The sequence below is a fragment of the Pongo pygmaeus genome, chromosome 7 (assembly GCF_028885625.2).
Source record: "Pongo pygmaeus isolate AG05252 chromosome 7, NHGRI_mPonPyg2-v2.0_pri, whole genome shotgun sequence".
NCBI lineage: Eukaryota > Metazoa > Chordata > Mammalia > Primates > Hominidae > Pongo > Pongo pygmaeus.
This window is the reverse complement of record NC_072380.2, coordinates 110864245-110885955: the sequence shown is the minus strand read 5'-3', so window position 1 is coordinate 110885955 and position 21711 is coordinate 110864245. Positions and strand designations below refer to the sequence as shown.

At 37.3% G+C, this 21711-nt stretch overlaps 1 protein-coding gene across 1 annotated transcript in view; it reads left to right on the top strand.

Annotated features, from left to right (window-relative positions):
- Window positions 1–21711, top strand: part of STK3 (serine/threonine kinase 3) — a 356889-nt gene that overhangs the window by 325343 nt on the left and 9835 nt on the right. The gene's annotated exons all lie outside the window — the stretch shown is intronic.

Below are 21711 nucleotides of genomic sequence, written 5' to 3'. Positions count from 1 at the left end.
CCACTCTGCATGCCTTTGCATATCCATAGCTTAGCTCTCACTTATAAGTAAGAACATGCAGTATTTGGTTTTCCTTTCCTGAGTTACTTCACTTAGGATAATGGCCTCCAGTTCCATCCAAGTTGCTACAAAAGATGTTACTTTTTATGGCTGAGTGTAGTATTCCATGACATAGGTATACCACATTTTCTTTATCCACTCATCTGTAGATGAGCATTTAGGTTAATTCCATATCTTTGCAACTGTGAATTGTGCCACAGTAAACATACAAGTGCAGATGTCTTTTTTATTAAACATCTAGGGTAGCTGTTTTTCATTTATTCATTGAACATTTATTCCTTGAAAATATACTAGATGCAGTAATGGACAAACTAGAAAAAGTCCTAGCCCTCATTCTAGCATTTATCCATGTGGATTTTCTAGCAGTGGTTGAAATATACCAGAATCATGTGACGTTCTTTTCGTATCAAAAGATACAGTTAGTATCCTGATACACCTCCCCAACAAGAATATATCAAAATGTGGAGGAAAGAGAGGGGAAGGTATTTTGAATAAAGCTCTTCTGGCTAATTTTTCTCTTTTTTCAGTATAAAGAATTTTAATATATTCAAAAAGCTGAAAAATAGTACAATAAACACTTAACATTTACTACTTAGATTCCACAATTTTGAACATTTTGCTATATTTGCTTTGTGTGTATGTATATGTCTATGTGTTTTCCCCGCCAATTTTGAGGCAACAGCATAGCCTGAAACTTGCCCCCAAATAGAGTCCCTCTGATGTAGTAGGCTATTATTAATTTTGTTTGATTTCACTGGGAGGGTGGGAGGACAGTCGTGTACAGCATACCAAGGTTGGATTTCTTGTCAGTAGCCTCTGTAGTAATTGTGATATATGCTGGTCAAGATTGTTAGCGAGAGATATTGTCATCGCTGTTATCAGATACAAGTTTGAATTCAGTTCCATGGTCTATTTGAAGAGGTTTTTTTGTTTGTTTGTTCTTGGTGAATGTTCTTGTTTTTTTGAAATCATACTGTGGCAGCTAGGCAGGTGATATGCTTCCCCCTCCAATATTAGTACGATAATCATTCACTGTTTGCATGCTCTTTTTGCATCCATTTACTTTAACTTGTCTGTGCCTTTATATTTAAAGTGAAGTGTGCTTCTCCTATCTCAGAAAGTTTAAAATATTGTTCCAGGTGTCTTCTGGACTTCATATTTTCTGAAGAGAAGTCTGATGATTCCAATTGTTGCCCTGTATATGTTTTTTTCTCTCTGTCTCCTCTCACAACTCTTTTATTTTTGGTTTCTATCAGCCTAGGCATTTATTTTTGTGATTGATGTTGTTTTTAATCTTTACAGTTCATGAGCTTCTTGAATTTATAAATTTATCTCTTGCCAAATTTAGGACTGTTTTTAGCTATAATTTATGCTGATGTTTTTTCCCACCACTTTCTCTCGTTCTCCACCTTCTGGGACTTCAGAGGGTCCTGAAACACTTTCTTTTTAAATTTTTTTCTCTCTCCTCTTCAGATTGGGTAATTTTCACTGACCTTTTTCCAATCAATTTTTTGTCATCTTCATTCTGCTGTTAAGCCTATCCAGTAAGCTTTTTATCTCAGATATTGAATTTTTCAAGTTTTAAAGCTCCTGTTTGTTTTTGTTGTTGTTATATTTCTAGTTTCTCTGCTGAGATTTCCCATTCTTTTCATCCATAATGAGCATATCTTCTCTTACCTCAGCAGTATTATAGCTGCTTTAAAGTCTTGTTATTTCTGATATCTGGGTCGTATCAAGGTTGGCTCCTGTTGGTTGTCTTTTCCATTGGGGGTGGATTGCATTTTCCAGATTCTTCATATGTCAAGTAATTTTGGATTACATCCCAGACATTGTAAATGTTTTCTTGTGGAGGGGGAAGAATGTGTTTTTGTTCATTCTCCAGAGACTTCAGTAGTTGTTTCTTGTGTTTTGTCCACAGTTTATTATCTGCAAAAGAGTTAGTCTGTTAAGAACTTTCTCTGACCTAGCAAAAGCTGAACTCCTGTTATGCTTCTTCATCTTCCCCCCCCGCCCCGAGACAGAGTGTTGCTCTGTCACCCAGGCTGGAGTGCAGTGGCACAATCTTGGCTCACTGCAACCTCCACCTCCCGGATTCAAGCAATTCTGCTGCCTCAGCGTCCCGAGTCACTGGGATTACAGGCACCCACCGCCACGCCCAGCTAATTTTTGTATTTTTAGCAGAGACAGGGTTTCACCATGTTGGCCACGCTGGTCTCTTAACTCCTGACCTCATGATCCGCCCCACCTTGGCCTCCCAAAGTGCTGGGATTGCAGGTGTGAGCCACCGCGCCCGGCCGCTGCTTCGTCTTTTAACTGCCTGTCAAGTTTCCTGCTAAACTACACACCTGCACTGTCACGTAGAAAGAGATTTTTTCATGTCTTCACACAGGTGGAGTGAGAGCTGCCAAGGGTAAAACAGTGATGAAGTATGTCATCCTCACTATGGCATTCTTTTTCCTGCATCTTCTCCACTGCTACCTCTCACATGCACTCTTGTCACCAGTGATGAAAGGACTTAGATGTATTTAGCAGCAAGTACCACTGCCACCTCATCAGGAACATAGGGAGAGAAGAAAATCGCAGAACAAGATAACGACAGAAGCTGGTAAATATAGTGTATAAGAGCAGATAGAGAAAGCTCTGGTGGCACAGATGTGGGCATGTGGTGCATGAGCCCAAAGGAAACTAAAAATGAAGGAGAGACAGAGGGTAGGAAGCCACCTGTGCCACCTTTGTGCTAGGCCTTTTAACGTCTGTGGTCTCATGTAATCTCCAGAACATCTCTGTGACATGAGTTTATAGTATTTCCACTTTATTTGAGAGGCTCTGAAACTGAAAGAACTTCAATGATTTTCTGCAAGTTAAAAAACTTTATAAATGGCTAGGCAGAAAAGAAAATGTCTTTTTTCTTTCCTGCAGCTAGTTTTAGTCATCTGAAGTCCCTCTGCAAACTTGAGGGAGTAGTAAGGATTTTTCTAGGTTCTGCCAGCTTCCTCAGTGAGAACTCCAGGCATCTGGCTTGGAAAAGTTGGCTAAAATGCTTCACTGCAACCCTCTCGCATGTTTCAGTTCTTTGCTCTGCTCGGGAGGCGAACTCGATCGATCTTAAGCCCAAGCTTCGTTTAGGTAGGGGAAACCCTTCTCTACCTCCCAACTCCCCTTCTTCCACCCCACCCCCAAATCTCAGTCTGCTTCCTGGTGGCCTTTATAAACCAGCGCCTTAAGAAAAAGAGTTTGAGTACTCTTCAGTAGATACATAGGGATCACCTTGTCAGTGAGAGGCAGAGTATTTGGGTTGGAATTCTTCCTTACAGATTCCTCTCACTTCCTGACTTCCATTCCTCTTGTCCTTGTGCTCACTCTCAAATTTCCGCTACATTGAGTCATGTTCACAGAGAGCAGCATGTGACCAAGAGCCACTTGCTTCTTCCACACATAGCCCAGGGGTCTGTCTGAATTCAGGTTCTTTCCTCTGTTTAATTTTCTTCCTATACCTCTCTATGCTCAAGACCCTAGAGTAGACTGCTGGTTCTCAACCAGGGGTGATTTATTTGGGTTGTCCAAACTTGGGGAAAGCTACTGGCATCTTGCGAGTAGATGCTGGGGGTGCTGCTAAACATCCTACAAAGCACAGGACAGCCCCTCACAACCAAGAATTACCCCTGATCCCACCAAACGTTCATTAGTGCCAAGACTGAGATGCCCTGAAACAGACTCCTGAAGCCTTTTCTCTGTGTCCTTTCCCTTCCCTCTCCCTTGCCTTCATTAGGGCCCCCCCCCCAAGTGTGATGATTATGCGAGGCTAGCCATTGAAACCTTATACCACAGAATTTCAGCTTCCCAAGCTCCTCAAGCATTTCAGAGCTGCAGGGGTGGCCCTTTCTGGTGGAGACTGAGATAGGAAATGGCTGAATGAATTGCTAATGGACATTTGGTGAAGGACCCATGAGTGGGATTTGCAGAGGAGAAAAGCTCAGGAACCCTTAATTCTCAACCACGGACATTGAGGGTGCACCATGGCTGCTAGGGAGTTGGGGTTGAGAAAGATGTTTTTAAAGGATATGTATGTGTTGTAGGTGAGGTGAAATTGTACCTTTACCAGTTTTTAGGGTATTTCAGCTAGGCCTAAGAATTAGATTGACATAGACAGATCAACAGGAGAAAAACATAGAAATTTATTTAGTATGAATTTTACATGGCAAGGAGCCTTCGTAAGGAAATGAAGACCCACAGATGCAGTTAGAATTGAAAACTTATATACTGAATTTACTACTCTTTTGGCGAAAGAGTAGTAAATTGTGAAACTGTGACAAGGCAGAGGAGCTTGGGCAGAGTAGGTAATTGGGCAGAGAAGTAACGAGGAAGATAAGGGTTAGCTTAACAAGGTTTGTTTGTACAGATTTTCCTCGGTCTCAGCTTCCCGTCCTTGATGATAAGAATGATGCTTTCCTTCTGGTAGAGGGAGGCTGTCTTTCACACGGGAATTTCATTTCCTGCTTTTATGAAGAAGAAAGGTCAGAGAGTTCTTGCAGTTGCTGTTTTTCAAGTACCTTTTACTCAAAATAGTCAGTATGCCAGAGTAATGTATTTTGGGGTGACATATTCTAAACTCCTTTGTTGTAAAAGTATTAAGCCTTGCATGGTTGTAGTGGAGATCATCAAGAGTGATTTAATTTATAGATGTTAGAGAATTTGGAAACATTTTGGGTTGACTGTGTAAAAATAATTTTGGCTATGGCTGTTTTTGAAATGAAATTAATTATGAATAATTACCATTTGCTCAGAATCTATTATTTATATCATTAACAAAGCCGCATTAGTTTTGTGGTAAGTTTTGTTTTATTGCAACACTAAAATCTGTTCATGCATTTGCCTTTTTCATTTTATAACATGATTTTCAGCTCTCAACTGAAAAAAGGGTGGGGAAGCAACATTGGTTCTACCTGGAATCAGTTTTTTTCCTTTTTCTATTGGAATGAAAATCCTGCTTATCAGGGGGCCACACAGCCAGAACATTTACCCATTGCCGTCTAAGACTGCTAATAAATATAAAGTATAACTTTATTACAGTGACCCCGTGTCAATGTCCTTTGTAATTCTGATTAGTCCTGATAATTACCTTGGACTTTTCATCACCTAACCAGTAAAAACCCAAGTCTGCCCAGTATTAGAGTTTGTGGGGCAATAAAAGTCTCTGCACTGGACTGAGTTGCTCCCAAGATTTCATATCTATAAGCAAATCACTGCCTAATTCTCACCTTCCCTGCATACCTCTGGTTTTGATGAATTATCTGGATAAAACAGATGATATTATATGTTGAATACACAGGTAACATTAAACTTTTCTCCCCTAATGTTTTGAATACAAACTTCCAGTCTACACTTAAGTACATGTTGGAGTAAAAGTCAAATCTTGATGTTTTCTCTGCCCAATATACCTACCTTTGCCTTGAAGTGTATCTAAGGCCTAGATAGAATTTATAGTCCTAAATAGTTTGCTTTAAAGTGAACTAGAACATCGTGATACTCTGTTTACCGTATTTGATTATGACAAACTGTCAAATAACAGTTCAGTCAATGAATGGTGCTGCTTGTGGGTGAGCTGAGAAGATCATAGGCAGAAAAAGCAAGAAATTCTAGAGGAGGAACTAGCATAATTTGTTTCGCGTATGGCAAAAGAATGGAAAGGTTATCATTGTTAAATCCACCATTTATAATTCTCAAAGTTTTAGCTCATAGGGGCATGGTGACAGTGTTTTGTTTCACTTCTTTAAACTTGATGCTGACTTTCATCATAGCGTGGATATCAGATGATGCTTTAAAAAACCTCCTTAAGAGAGTTGTCTATTTTTATTTTTAAATATTTCAAATGGATGGTGTTTCAGGTCAGACATCATTTTCGTAATGGTACATGGAGTCTATTCTTTAACAAATTGCATTCAATCTTATTGTGGATTAATATTCTGATAATATGGTTTTGCTTTCTAAAAAAACTAGTCTTCAGAACAGTCTAGCAAAAGATCTATTGTAGTCAGCTCTAAAATTGTTTTCCTAGTGCTTGAGAATTAAAGGCTTTTGAAGTAAGTTAAATAGGCCATCTCTGTTGTCACTGCCTCTTGTATAACAATGGATGTTCTACATTCTCTCTTCTCACCCCTGTTCTTGGTGCTTCTGAGCAAGATCATGCACACGCTTAAGCACAGGACTTTCAGGTGCATGAACCTGGGAGTCCACAAAGCTTCTGGCTCCTGCTCAGCATTAAGATGTCAACCATAGAAATTATGGTACCTAGTAAGGCTTGAGAATTGTGCTAGCCAATGAATTGATTGAGACATTCAAGTCATTGGATATGGGTATACAGATGAACTCAGATTTCAGGAAACTTCATCACAGTAACGTCTTTAATTATTAATATTGACTCATTTTTCTGAATATGTGTATGTCACAGTGATGACAAACACTAACAAGTTAATAAATACAATCTTCACTAGTGGTTGTTGCCATGTAAGATGGCTCTTATTCTTAAAGCAATATTAATGGGTGACAGATTGGATGATGTTAAGCACCTGCTAAATTTGGGGATCTAAAGAAGGCCCAGTCCTATATTCAGGTACATTGTACAGTTCTAATGTGGCAGAAATTTAAAAAATAATTGCAGTACGGTGATAAATGTTAGAGACATATGCAAAATTATCTTTAGGTGTATGGAGAAAAAAGTAACTCAGTCTGCTTACAGGGAAAATTTGACCCGGAAGACTTTATGAAGATGACATTTAAGATCAGTCCTAAAGATGAATAGAACTTCATCAGGCAGCGATGACGGAAAGGACATTCTCAGTAGACAGAACTGTGTTAACAAAGTCTTGAAGCCAAAGTGGGGAGTGTGGAACAACATTCTAAGCAAAGGAAAGGCATGTAATTTAATCCTAACCTCTTAATTTTTGGACCATTTTACTCCCAATTCAATGTGCAAAGAGCTTGGTGAATCTGAGAAACTGAAAGAGAATCAGTCATGATGGAAACTATAGGAGTAATGGCTAGAGTAGCACAAGCTGAAGCTGCAGACCTAGGCAGGATTAGATTCAGGCAAGGCCGCATTCGGATTTCATATGCAAGAAAGAGCCATTTCAGTATCTTAGGGGCAGGACATGACCCAGTATACATTTTTAAACAATAATTCTGGCTGCTGTATGGAGAGTGAATTGGAGGGGAGCAAAGATAGAAGGAAACTAGTTAGGAAGCTATTGAAACAGTGTGCTCAAGATAAGAGGGCTTTGACTGGGGAGATGACAGCAGATGAAGAGGAGGACATCGATTTGACATATCTTGGTAAGTAGTATGAACACCACAAGGCATGGCAACATTTGAATATGGTAGGTTCTTAGCATTTGCAACTAGTTGGATGGCGGAAGAGCCATTTAGTGAAATAGAAAAGGTTAAAAGATAAACAATTTAGAAGGTCTCTATCAGATATGAACGTATTGAGTATTGCAATACCCAGGAGACATCTAATAGAATTGCTAAGTTCTGGAACTCAGAAGACAGGTCTATATTAGAGATACTATCAGATAGATGGTACTTAAAGCCCAGGGCATGTATGAGACTGCCTAGGAAATGGAGTATATAGTAAAAGCCCAGAGTCGTGAGTAGTTCTAACATTTAGTAGTTGAGAAGAAGCCAATAAAGGAGATTGAGAAATGGCCATAAAGTTAGGAGAAAAGAGAGCATGGTGTTGTAAGAGCCAAGAGAGGGAGGTTTCAAGAAGGAAAGGTGTGGACAAAGTATCAAGTACAGCTGGAGGGGCCAAATAAGATAGAAACTAAAAAGAATTCATTCAACTTTGGCGACCTAACAAGAGGAATTTGGAGAGCATTAGGGGATCAGAAGCCAGTATGGAGCAAGTTGAAGTTTGATTGCCAATTTAAAATATGGTTATTGTTTTCTCCATACTTTTGAGAAGTTTGACTTTCTAAAGGAGAAGAGGGATGGAATTGTGACAACTGGAGGAATGGCTGTGAGTCAAGGCAGGGTTTTCTTGAGATAAGAAAAAACAATAAAAGTTTAAGATGGGAAATATCAGAAAGTATATCATGTTGATGCTAAAGACAGAGTTTGAAGATGCACAAGAGAAAGAAGCTAACTGTGTAGACAGGTTTCTGAGAAGACTACTTTGGGGCAATCCAGCCTGTAATCGGTGGCAGGTATGCGAATTCATTACAACAGGGGGTATAGAAGATGGGTGCAGCAAGAATGTTTGTAAATGGCATTGCTTATATTCAGAAAGAATTTCGGGCTCTTGTGATTAGAAGCACAAGATGTTTTCTTTTAAACAAAAATAATAACTGAATTTCATAGTACTTTCAAAATGTTCTTCATCTGCTGTGTAAAGGCTATTATTGTCTCTCAGTGATCTCTTAGGGATTATAAAAGAGTAACAAATTTTTGAAGACACTTTACAAACTTAAGTAATTACAAAAATGCTGAGTGCTTTATGTAATCATTGATCTTACTCTTATAATTTTTGGACCATTTCGCTCCTAATTCTGGATTTTATGATCCATACTTGTTCTCGTTCTCCTTACTATAGCTTTTCATGTTCTGATTTTTATTTTGTTATGTGGGTTTTGCTAGTTCAACAATAGTGATTACTGTTGAATTATAATATTTATTGTAGATAAAGCAGAAGTAAAATAAAGTAAAATTTTATTTTGGTTTATTGTGAGAAATCTTTTTTTTAAATGTTATGTGACAGATGATAAAGCCTATGATAGGCTAATTCATAATGCATTCAGTCATTTGGAACATCTTAGATTTTGAGAGAATTGTGTTATTTAAGGAAATGACTTACCATTCTAAGCCTCATTAATCATCTATAAAGTTAAGAATAATGCCTATTTACAGAATTATCTGCCCCATTTCACAGCATTATTTTGAGGTTCATGTGATACAATGTATGTAAATATGCTTTGTAAATTGTGAAGTACTGTAAAATATATTACGACTTGAAAAATATTAGGTCTCAGGCTCTGTGGCCAATTATAAACTCCCCTCTCCACCATAAGGTGTATGTCAGTAAACATTCTAGGAAATGAACACTCAACTGGCATAGGATTTTAGTTTAGTTTTTAAGCATCATTGACTTGCAAGTGTCTATACTAATCTGAATCTAATTTAAAATTTTTAAGAAGCCATCTCTTTTTTGGAAAAATTTATTATGGCCAGTAAACTACATATATTTAACTGCATTGTATAGTGTTTAAGAGTGCCAGCTCCAAAATTCAGTTCCCTTGGATTCAAATCCTGGCCACATTTTTTTATTAGCTAAATGTCTTAAAGTTCAAACTCTTGATGCCTCTGAAAACTTAAACTCTGAAAAATGGTGATACTAATAATACTAATTAATAGGATTATTGCCTATTAAATAACAGCATAGTGTCTGCCAGTGGTAAGCACTGAGTGCATGTTAGCTATTATGTACATATTTATAGTAATATGAATCGCTGTATATAAGAATACTTCTTGTAAAGTAAGTGCCTGCAAAGAATTAAATTTTAAATAGCTAAGTACTCACCAGATTTCTTCATTTAAATAGCTACACCCATGGGATTTTAAACACATTCAGAGGAACATTTTCTCCCTTAAAGTCACTATAATAACTTACTTTTTTGGATGACAGATTTACACCTAGCAGGTAGTTGCCCACCTACCTATAGCCCAGCAGTGCTACTGGTGATTCCTTCCTTGTCTAGAAAGATTTTGAATTACAGACAGTCCCAGGTATATGATGGTTCCACTTAAAGTTTTTTGGTGATATAAAAGTGATACACATTCAGTAGAAACGGTACTTGGAGTAATCGTATAGCCACTCTTTTTCACGTTCAGTACAGTATTCAATAAATTACATGAAATATTCAGCACTATTATAAAATAGGCTTTGCGTTAGATGATTTTGCCCAACTGAAGGCTAATGTTAATTGTTCTGAGCATGTTTAAGGTAGGCTAGGTTAAGCTATGATGTTTGGTAGGTTAGCTGTACTAAATGCATTTTAGACTTAACGATATTTTTAGTTTATGATGGCTTTATCAAGACATAACCCGATGGTAAGTCTATGCATTAAAAAAAAAAAAAAAGAAAAAAGAAAAGGAAAAAAACCAGGCCTCTTTTCTTAAAAGGCAGAAAAATCTGCAGTGCCAAATCTGGCCACCAGAGGGTACTGTATAGCCAGCGACCTAGCCCTCCCTTAGAGGTTGAAATCTTGCCCTTATGAGAGGGTTCAGTGGATGCCACTATTCATATCTGTAGAGCTCAATGGCTTCATGTTTCTCAGTTTCCGATACCATTGATCTGATAGTGGCCCAACTTCCTGACTTTTCAGGAGCCAGTGATCGAGCTGTAAGCCACTCATCCTCTACAAACCTGTAAACTCTCTGAGCCAGTCAAGCTGTAACTTCATTCACCCCTACCCTTTTCAGAAGCCACCTGCCTATTCAGAAGGCTTCGGTACATTGCAGTTGATTTAGGATCATTTAATTTTATTTTGTTGTACTGCTTCCACTTTTACTGCTCTCCCTCAGGTATTCTATCAGTTAATTTCTAAGTGGGATATAAAAGATTTTACGAAATTGTTACCAAATATTCAACACTTGGTCACCCTGCAAGGTTAAAAACCCACACCTCTTAAGAGTCAGTAAACAGTGTCTTGTTTTTTATACTTACAGCAGAGATTTACCAAGGGTTGGGGAAGCTTATGCTGTCACCCTAGCAAAATTGTCTAGGAAAAATGTCATCTTTAAAATTAGTTGGATAATTAAGGATGACACTCACTAAAGACCAATGAAAGACAGTTTCTGGTCATTGAAAAATTAGAAGATAGCTAACAGAATCTGCAATTTCCTCAGTATTTAAGAGTCATCTCTCCCTTCTTTTGACAGCATGGTCCAGCACAGCTGACTATTCTGACTATAGAAACAACTGTGAGAGTGAGGGTGGCCTACTTAAAAGGCCTTGTACTGAGTACGGGTGAGATGAGGCAGTGAACACCCCTGTGAGAAGAAAATGATTAAGACTATGACTGTCTCTCACAACTGGGGTAATTAGAAGGGATCTGTGGGTTGGCAGTGGCAGGGCTAGGGTGGACCTGACAGAGTCACAAGATCATGCACTGTGGTTAAGAGAACTGTAGCAGGAAGAGGTTCATTCAAGTGGACATTCCTAACTGAAAATAGGCTGGAAGAACTTAGGTAAATCATGGGTATCCAGAAATGGGCAGTGTTGTGTGGACCAGCTTGCAGTGTTTTTGGCAGTTTGAAGGTAATTTCTTTGCATGTGGTATTTTTCAAAATTAGTTGATCATTTCTGGTATTGCACTGCTACTCTGACTCTACTAATGGAAAGTTCACTCACAGTGTTCTTGTCTAAGAATGTTTTGGAGAATTCTAGGATCTGTTAGTACCAGGTACTAGCAGCTCAGCACTAGGTCTGCTGGGTCATTTATTTCAGATTGAGAGTTACATGTATTGTATGTGAATATAAACCAGTTTCAGAATAATTATCTAGTGGATAAGCTCTTCCTTGAATAACAGTGTATGTCAGTCAGTTACTAATATTTTTTGGAAAGTTCAAAAGCACATTGAATTCAGCAGCCACATAGCTATGTTATTACTTTTTCCACAGGAGGTAAACCAACAATATGTCTTTCATTTGGTCAATAATTAAAGATGCATTTTTCCTTTTATCCTTATTAAAATGGACTTTTTAAGACTGAACTGAAATTTCATCTTGTAAAATAAAAATGTGAAGATTTTCTAGCAAAACTACTCCATATTAATGTATATTATTCAAACCAGAGCTGAAATTCTGATCCCCAAATTGCCACTCATGACCACAGTCTCCTGGCTTCCCAGTAGATGTAAAGTAAGATCAGCCATTCTTTGTGCTGTCCCCCAACCTCAGTTCTCTGCCTCTGCTTCCATGTCCACATTAGTAGTGAGGCCACTCAGAAGGCAGGTGTCTGGCTCAAGGGAGGATAAAACCAAAGCCTTGCTGCCTTTGCGAGAGGTGCAGCTTGGTCCAGCCCCAGTGCTGAAGACTTGCAGGAACATTTGCGAACACACTCATTTTGCAAGGTATTATTAGAGATAAAATTTTGATGCCATGTTCTCTATTAAATTAGTTGATACCGAAAAACAGTTACTAAAAATCTAATTTGGTGCCATTCTCAGACCGCCCCCCCCCCCCCGCCCCCGGCAAAGAAAAGCCGTTTTGGACCATTCGTGTATTATAATCATCTCAGTGTGAAAATTTTAGTTTGTAATCAATGTTTACTCAGCCGCTTGGAAGTAATAGTGGCATATTACTTTCTCATCTTTCCTTTCTTTTTTTTTTTTCTTTTAAGATGGAATCTCGCTCTGTCACCAGGCTGGAGTGCAGTGGCGCGATCCTAGCTCACTGCAACCCCCGCCTCCTGGGTTCAAGCTATTCTGCTGCCTCAGCCTCCCGAATAGCTGGGACTACAGGCACCTGCCACCTCGCCCAGCTAATTTTTGTATTTTTAGTAGAGACAGGGTTTCACCTTGTTGTCCAGGATGGTCTCGATCTCTTGACCTCGTGATCCGCCTGCCCGGCCCTCATCTTTATTTTCTGTGATTTCTGCATATTAGTTGCCCAGTCTAAAATGATGACATAACCCACAAACACTGTTGTCCTCTCCCCAATTCAGAAAGTTGAAGATTTGAAACGTTTACATTTGAAAGTTAATTCTCCCCCCATAAGACACATCTAAGTTAATAATTAACGGGACTTATGTTCATTTATTCTCATTCTCTACCTTCTTTTACCTTAAATTCATAGCATTTGTGAGCATATTTTAAAACAAATATTAATGAAAAGACAATAGAATCTCAGTTTCATTCAGGTGACGGTTTTGCTTTTAAGTTTGCACAAGACAGCTTATTTATTATTAAGGTAGACATCAATTTTGCTTTTTAAACATATTCATAAGAGCCTCCTATCCTTTTTTCTTGTGTCCTTACAAATATCTGAATCTCTTCATGGGTGTTTTGGTTTAATTTGTACATTTGTCTGTCAGTAGCTGGGAAAATTAAATATTGTTTCAGCCGCAAACCATGCCGTTCTAAAATTGAGAATGCTAAAATGTTTCCTTTTTGGTACATTTTATCTTCTAAGGCCCGTGTGGCAAGTGAGAGTGCAGAACTATGATCGAATTTATTTTTGCTTTTTAAGTATTTTAGAAACATTTTGCCATACTTTTAGTTTTATTGTTTTAAAAATAGTTAACAGACCACGATTCTTATTCTCAACTGTTTTAAGTGAACTGTGGATTTAGATGCTTCGAAACTAAAATATGAGACTCTTGTTTATTTGTAGATGTTGCTTCACTATTAAAAATTATCTATTACAATCTAAATTGCATGATTTGTGGGTTTTAGCTAACCTCTTTCATTTTAAAACTACTTTATAGATTTTCAAGAAACAAATATTTACATTTTTATGATATGAAGATAGTATAATTTAAATTGTCAGACTAAGTATTGTGGTGTCAGTGAAGCAGAAAATTGTGACATTAGTGAGAATGATGCTCTTCCAGCACACTTCATTCCTTGCATGTTTCCTCAAAGAGTCAACTATGGTATTTATTATTGTTTTGGAGAATTTTTTGAGAGAAGCCATTATTCTAAGAAAAGGATGAGCCCTTTATTATTGAAATAAATGTATCATCAGACATGCAGAATAAACATGTAGTGGAGCATGAAACTCCTGTAGTAATATTAATTAAACATGCTGAAAAAATACACTTATCTTCGCAGATACTCTTTTTGCTTTACTTCAGCTGCAAATTTACCAACTTGATGCCACACACACACACACACACACACACACACACATTTTTTAAATAAAGAGTTAATAGATGTGTACTATGACATCGAAAGGGACTTTCTGTTACCACAAAATTGTTAGTAGAGTCCACAGCTGAAAACAGCAGGTGTTAAGTACCCGATATTCTAAAGCATGCCACCAACAACTGAAGCCAGCCACCTCCCTCCAGCGATTACTAAGAGACTCACCATTTTTCATTCATTCAATAAATATTGATTAAGCACCTACTATGTTCCAAGCAGTATTCTAGGCACTAGAGATGTAGCTGTTTACTAGACAAAGGCCCTATCCAAATGGAATTTATAACCTAGTGGGAGGGGAAGAAAATAGTTCTCTCCCTACCTAAAGTCAAATAAGGAGCCTTCCAGAGATCCATTCACAGAGAATGGTGGTGCCTGCAGGAAAGGGATACGGTTACCTGGTACCCCAGCAAGGTGCTTACTGAGCTAGCTGAATCTGTAGACCCACTGGTGTGCCACTAAAGGCAGAGCCTTTAGTTCCTGGAAGTTTGGAAGGTATATTAGCATAGACACTGATATCTGCTTCTCTCCCAAAGATTTTTGTAGGTAGGAGACTTCTGTAGGTAGAGCTGAGGCCTGCGGGATAACTAAGGGCCATTGGAGTAGTGACCCTTACCTTCCTTGGGTCCCACTAGTCCTTGGAGAGTGTAGAGAACTTCCATGATCTCTTTACTCCAAAAGAGATCAGAAGTCATAATGCTGCCCAGGTGGCTTTCAGGTCAGAGGAGACAACATCTAACTCAGAAAAGATGTTGGGCAGCCCCTCTATAAAAGGGGTGGGCACTAGGATAATACTAACCACAACATCAGGAAATACATACACACGCTTTCTGTGCACCAACCACTAGTAATCAAACAAACCAGAGCAAGACCAGGGAAACATACCCCACTGACAAGTCACCATTTACATAATAACATCCTGTCTCCTTCCTGCTCCCAGCACTAGAGGAACTAGACCTTAGAAAGAGACGGCGAGAAGGTTCTAGATATAGACATCATCCTTCCCCACTGTAAACTGGTGCAAGCTCATGCTAAGGGAAGGGACAAAATTTGCACTTAATAAGAGATTGAAGTTTATATTTGGTCTGGACTTTTAATAAATAAAAGTGACCAGAAATCAGTGAAATGATCCCAAGATTTACTGTGGGATATGTCAAGGAAATTTGGCTTTGCATAGCCGAAAGAGTGTAATTGGAGAAAAATTAAATTACTTTAAGTTTATATTATTGCTCCACAGAGATTTGACTACCCAGTAAGCTAGTTACAGATATACTTTAACCACTATTGTTTTTGTAATGTTTGTGATCTTCCATAACAAATATTTGTCATATAATGTTTTTCTTAAATTGAAGTATAAAAAGAAAAGTAATCACTTTATTTGTTAACCTCTTATTTATGGCTTCATTGGTGTTTTAAACTATTCAAAGTGCTAATCAGAATCGCTGAGATAAGAAATCAGTCAAACGTAATACAATTTTTCATCTGCCCTTAATAGATCCAGAAAGATTTAATTACTGGTTGGTTTTGAGTTACTTAGATTTTGTTGTCCTGGGCCTAGAATGTTAGAGCTGCTTACAATATAGCAGAAGTGTGCCCAAATTAAGTTTTTCCTGATATTTTTAATAAGCAAAGCTACTTACCAGAAACGGAAAATGCATATAAGAAATGGGTGCTCAGCTGCCATTGAGGAATGCAACGAAAATTTCATCATTCCTTTTTTAAATGGGTGGCCAAGGTTTCTCCAAGACAAGATAATTATAGTAATGCTCATCAGTTTGTAACTCCTTCACTAGATTCAAGGTAAACACAGCACCAAACCAACTGTGGAACAGTCTGAACAGACATAGGCAAAGTCTCACTGGAATGTGAAGGAGACATGTTTTATTGGTTTTGTCAGGGTGTCTCTGTTTTTATTGATAACATTAGGAAATCTATCCCAAAGGGCTATGTAGAAATGTGTTTCTTTGGCTAAAGAGCTGGTCAAATAGAAAAATGCTTAATTAACACATACGCACTTATTTCATATGGCCAGTGATGGCTAAAATACATGAATAGCTTATAAGTAAAATGCTTCACCAGGTACAATCTGACAGGAAAGGTGGGATTTTTAAGTAATTTTTTCTATTTTTAACCTATAAACAATTTGTGAAAAAACTGTTTCACATGATCATTGGATTTTGTAGTGCTTTTTTAGTTCTTGGGAAACCCATGAAACAGCTATCAGTAGACTGCAGTTCAAATTTATGTGGGTTAGATGTTGCCTTTGAGTGCCTACATAAGCACCTCTAGCTGAGAGACCTAGGGTGGATCATTTGATCTCTCTAGGCATCCTCACCTGTCAAACGGGGTTGGTAATATCTGCCCCCTAAGGTGATTGCTAGGCTTCAATGACTTAGTGTACAGGACCTTAGGATAGTATTCAGCACATTGTAAATAATCAGTAATTGGCACTTTCTGCTACTCCTTCATTGATATTCACAAGAAATCGTATTCTTCCTTTTCTTTGGGAATGAAAATCTAGAATCCTAAGTTTCTTCTAGGTGCTCTGAAGTTAAACAGCCAAAACAGAATGATTCATGGTAGTTTCCAGTTGTAATCCCAGAATATTTTTAGTTATTCAGTCAGCTGAAGACCCGGGCCTCTCAGCTCAGAACAAGATAAATAATGTCTGTTTGGGGAAGGGGAGTCTGCCAATAGATTTGATGTTAATGCAACTTTTAAGAGCACATTTTTACAGTGAGGAATTCAGCTTTTCTTCTATAGTGTTATCAAGTGCCTGAAATTATCACTATCTTATTTTTGTAAATGCATATTTTAAATGTATATGTAGGGTTTTCTTTAAACAGGCTTCATAGTAGTTTGGATTGACTAGAATGCTCCTTTTTTGTATGCTTCTCAGTGCCAGGAATTAAATCAGGAAAATGCCTTAATATATTAATGTTTTCTTTTCTTTTTTTTTCTTTCTTTCTTTTTTTTTTTTTTAACTTTAAGTACTACCTGTTATCCCTGTGGCTCAGCCTTATGGGCAAAAGGCCCCTTGCCTGTTTATGTATATCTAAACCAATCAGTGGACCTGACTGGATTTTTACTAGTACTTTGTTATGTTTCCTGTTTTCATTGTTAGTAAAATGTGTGGCAGCCTCCATCAACAGTGTTTTCTAAAACCAAACAAGATTCTATTCAACACAGTAAAAATTTCAGCTAAAATGGAATATTAAGGGAAAAAAGAGTATGTTGCTCCAGGCCACAAAAAACTCAAAACAGTCTGAGACATGCACTGGTAAATCTTAAAAATGCTATAGGCAATTCAGCATCAAAATTGCCATAGAAAATTCTTGTTGTTAGCCATTCTGTTGATAGTTCATATTGTTAGAATTGCTAGCAGATGGGAAAATAGATGAGTCAGGATACAGTATTAGCAACCCATATTTTTTTAATCACAGGCCACTAATAAGGTCTGTAGCATCTGCAAGATTTATTTAAACAGTTGCTAGGAAGAGTTTGTTTTCCCAGTAAACACAGCAAACCTTAGGATTCTCTTGATTGACTGTTTGACTAAATGTGTTAACATTAACATGTAAGACCATTTGCTTCATTGTAGTAGTGTTTCATTTATTTTGACAGACTGATTGTTCCAGCAACCCATAGAATCATTAGGTCTTGAAATGTTATTACATTGATGTATTCAAAACCTTCATACTCCTGTTTCTGCTATTTGAGATTATGACTTCTTAAAAATTGCTCATGTAATTACGACTATTTTTGACAAAACAAAATTATATAGAAATCTTAGTGTCTTTCCCCAGAGATTTTAAGAAGAATTATTTTATGAAGTAAGTTTTATCACTTGACTGTGATATTTTAGGTTTTTATAGTAGACTAGCTATGTAAACTTAAAGGAAGTTCTAATTTTACTGACAACTCTTTCTGATCGGTAATAAGCAGCCTTTCAATACTTCTTATAGAGTTCAGAAATAATTCTAATTATTAAAGGTTTGAAATGTCAGAATTATCAGTGAATTGATTTAATCTTATTTTCCACCCTAACTTCTCATATCACTGAGTTTTTTATGCTCCTGTTTTATACAAGAGCTAGTAACTGAGTTATTAATTTGCGTATCTTTCACTTGGTTTTTTTTTAGAGATACTGAGAAATGTCATAGTTTTGGATATTGATCTTTCATCTCCTGAATGAAATGTAATTATTAAGGGCTATCACTAACAAAATGAGCTTCTTATTTAAGCTGTCACTCATGTACCAAACTATATCAATTTACAAACTGTTGACTCCTATTAAAAAGTAGTTTTGACTTTTTAATTTAACTAAAAACAGTATTCATCCATCCATCTAATTATTAGTGTTAAGAGGTTTAGAGTTTTTCTTTAAAGTCTTCCATTTGGTGTAAACAATTATCTTGTAAGAGCTGGGAGATCCTAGTCTACTAACTGATCTAAAGCTTAAAGAAGATGGCATAGACGTTTTACTGAGCTTCTGCTCCTTATTTCATTTGAAAAGACTGCTCTATACAAATGTCATATGCAGGGTTTTCTATTCACTGTAGCCTTCATAGCTGAATATTTAAAAAAAAAACAATTTTCCTTTTGGCTCAGGTTGACGACCAGCAGCACACCCCATTTTTGGTGACTTAACATTTTTGAACTCTCTGACAGTGCTAGATTAAGAATATCAAACTTGATCACTTTGGACTTCTATCTAAATAACTTTTGCTACTTGAAACATGACCAAGCTTCCAGTGAGACTTCATATTAGACAATTACTTATTTTGAACTTGCAGAATTTAAAAGTATGTATGTCCTCTGATAGAAAGCAGTTAGCATGTTTCCACACTCTTCTGCCTTATTTCCTCTTCTCTGTCCTACTTTAAAATCACCTAGGAAACTCTGTTAGGTTTTAATGAAGGAAGCCCAAAACATTGTCATTTTTAATTAATGAGGTCTAGTGAGTCAGAAATGGATACTTTGAAACTATTGTAAATCGCCCTCCCCAAGATTATGAGTCAGAATGGGTGATGGCTCTTGTTTCCTTCTGAACAAGGCAAGAGAAGGGTCTTGTACCTGAGCTAACTGCATCCCTTTATAACACTTATTGCTGTCTCACAGAATTGGTTACATTGATGGTCCAGTCAACACACACACACAGACACAGAGAGAAAGAGAGAGAGAGAAGCAGAAAAGAAGAAGAGGAGGAGGAGAGGAGTGGAAAGGAAAGGAGAGGAGAGGAAAAGAGAAAGGAAGGGAGAAGGGAGAGGGAGGAAGGAAGGAAAAGAAGGAGAAGAAGAAGAGGAGGAGGAAGAAGAAGAAGAGAAGAGAAGAAAAGAAGGAGAAGGAGAAGGAGAGGAGGAGGAGGAGGGCAGGGCGGGGAGGAGGAGGAGGAGAAAGGAAGAAGAAGAGGAAGAGGAAGAAGAGGAAAAAGGAGAAGGAGAAGAAGACGAGGAAGAGGAAGAAGAAGAGGAAGAAGAAGAAGAAATTGGAATTGAAAAGATAAATTTGGGATTTTCTCCCAAAAACTTTGATACAAAAGAGCAATTGAGTGCCAGTGTACCCAAAGGTCAAGTCATGTCTCTGTCATAAACCAAGAGTGTACTTGAGCAAGCTAGCTCTCATTTCCTCACCCAAAATAAGGAAGTTAGAGTAGTTATCGCTGAGGCTCTGTTCTGCAGTGAGACTCTGTGAATGTTTATCTCATAACTCAACTTCATGCTTCTGTTAAACAAATGACTTAGTCACAATGACTTTTAATAATCCCAGATCTCAAAATATGTTTCTCTCAGGCCCATACAAGTTAATTTAGCTGATCTCATTTTAAACCCTTTTATGGAAATGGATTTTTTTCTCTGCCCTTACTAGTATGTCTTGCCCCCTGATGTTTGTCCTTTCAATTGTCCAGGAAAAGCAAAATTTTCTGGGAGTAGGACAAAAGCTTCGGGTAATGAAACAATATCATTCTGAAATTCATCTTCTTCATTATGTGTTTTTTCAGAGATTGTGGGTCCTGCTTCCACTGTCTTTACGTTCTAGTTCTTCCTCTTACTGCATGTCAGTTAATGTATTTATTTAACCAACTATGTGTTCTTAATGCAAGTAAAGATTGTCAAACTACAATATCCTCCCACAGTGCTGAGGCTTAAATATTTGAGAACTACTCTTAGTTGTGCAGGTTCTGTTTTATTATTAACTTAAAAACTGAATTTTATTAAAGAGAACTAGCCTAAAACACACTAAAGCCATTTCCAGATCAGTTATTCCTTTTTATACATTTGTTCACATACAGTTAAACTTACAATGTATGCATATTTTAAAATTATTCTATTTACTGAGTTGACTTACCCCATTATAAACTCTGAGAAGCATAAATCAGATTTGTTACTCCAACATTGCATTGATTTTAGAATTAGTAAACCAGCCTATAGCTATGGTAACACAGCTACTTTGTGTTTTAAGTATTGTAGAAAGATGGCAAGTGACATTTCTTTCCTATATATAAAAAAAAAAAAATTTAAAAGATTTACCACAAACTCTGTTGATCCCATAAACATAATCCTGAAGTGATTTTCCTTCCTTTTCGTAAAGATTTTCAGGAAACCTGATTTTAACGAAGGAAACTTTTGTCAAAATAATACTGATATTAGGAAGTTCAACTTTTTCTTCTAATATCCTTGTTAGCTCAAAAAACTTTTAGTTTGGATTAGTGTTTTAAAAGGATAAAAGCTATGATATTACAGGGTCATTTAAATCACTATGAGTCTTTATCTGGTTTGTGAATCTTTTTACTACTAAGGCATTGAGCAGTTGCAGTACTGTTTTTCGAGAGATTGAAAAGGCCACTTCTGTCACATTTTCCTTCCAAAAGCATTTTCATGCCTGTGGGAGGCTTGATAGCTAGAGAAACACCAGGTGTTAAATACATGTTATTAGGGCATAATCAAAGCCAGAAGCTTATGTCTATAAATCATACCCACTGTCTAAAAAGTGAAAATTTTTGCCAGCCAACCTCACTTTTTTTTGTCTATATGACACCATAATTTAGAGGTACTTAGAAACCTACTGATATTACTGTTCTATTAATAAAATGAGAAGAGTCTCTGACCACAAATGCTTAGTGTGAGTATTATTTTCTGTTGGACATTCTATGAAAGATTGTAAGATCAGGGAGAAAACCTTCTTTCCCTGGATAACCTACTCCTCATCAAGGGTTTCAGTTACAGCCTAAATGCTGATACTTCCCTAATTCTGTGTCTTTTGCTTGGATCTCTCTCCTGACCTCCAAACCCTGAATTACAATCCATATCTGATGTCTCCACCTTGGTGCCTTGCTCATATCTCAAACTCACCAGTACTAAAATTAATTTCATTAACTACCCTACCTTATTAGTAGTTTCAATCTCTACCCCATTACCCAAGCTTGAAGTCAGAATCATCCTTAACCCTTCCTATTTTCTGACCCTTTATAATCAGTCATTCAACAAAAACAGCCCTACCAATTCTACTATCAAATATCTCAAATCCCTCTCTTCTTAATCTCCACTTCCATTGTCTTGGTCCAAGCCTGACCTTCTCACTAGACTGTTGTGGTAACCTACTAATGGATCTTCTTGCCTCTATTTTTTTCTCCCATGGCAATCCACTTCCTATACCTGCTACTGGAGATATTTTTCTAAAGTTCATATGTGATCACATCACCATTTATGCTCAAAATGACTTAGCATTTCTTTC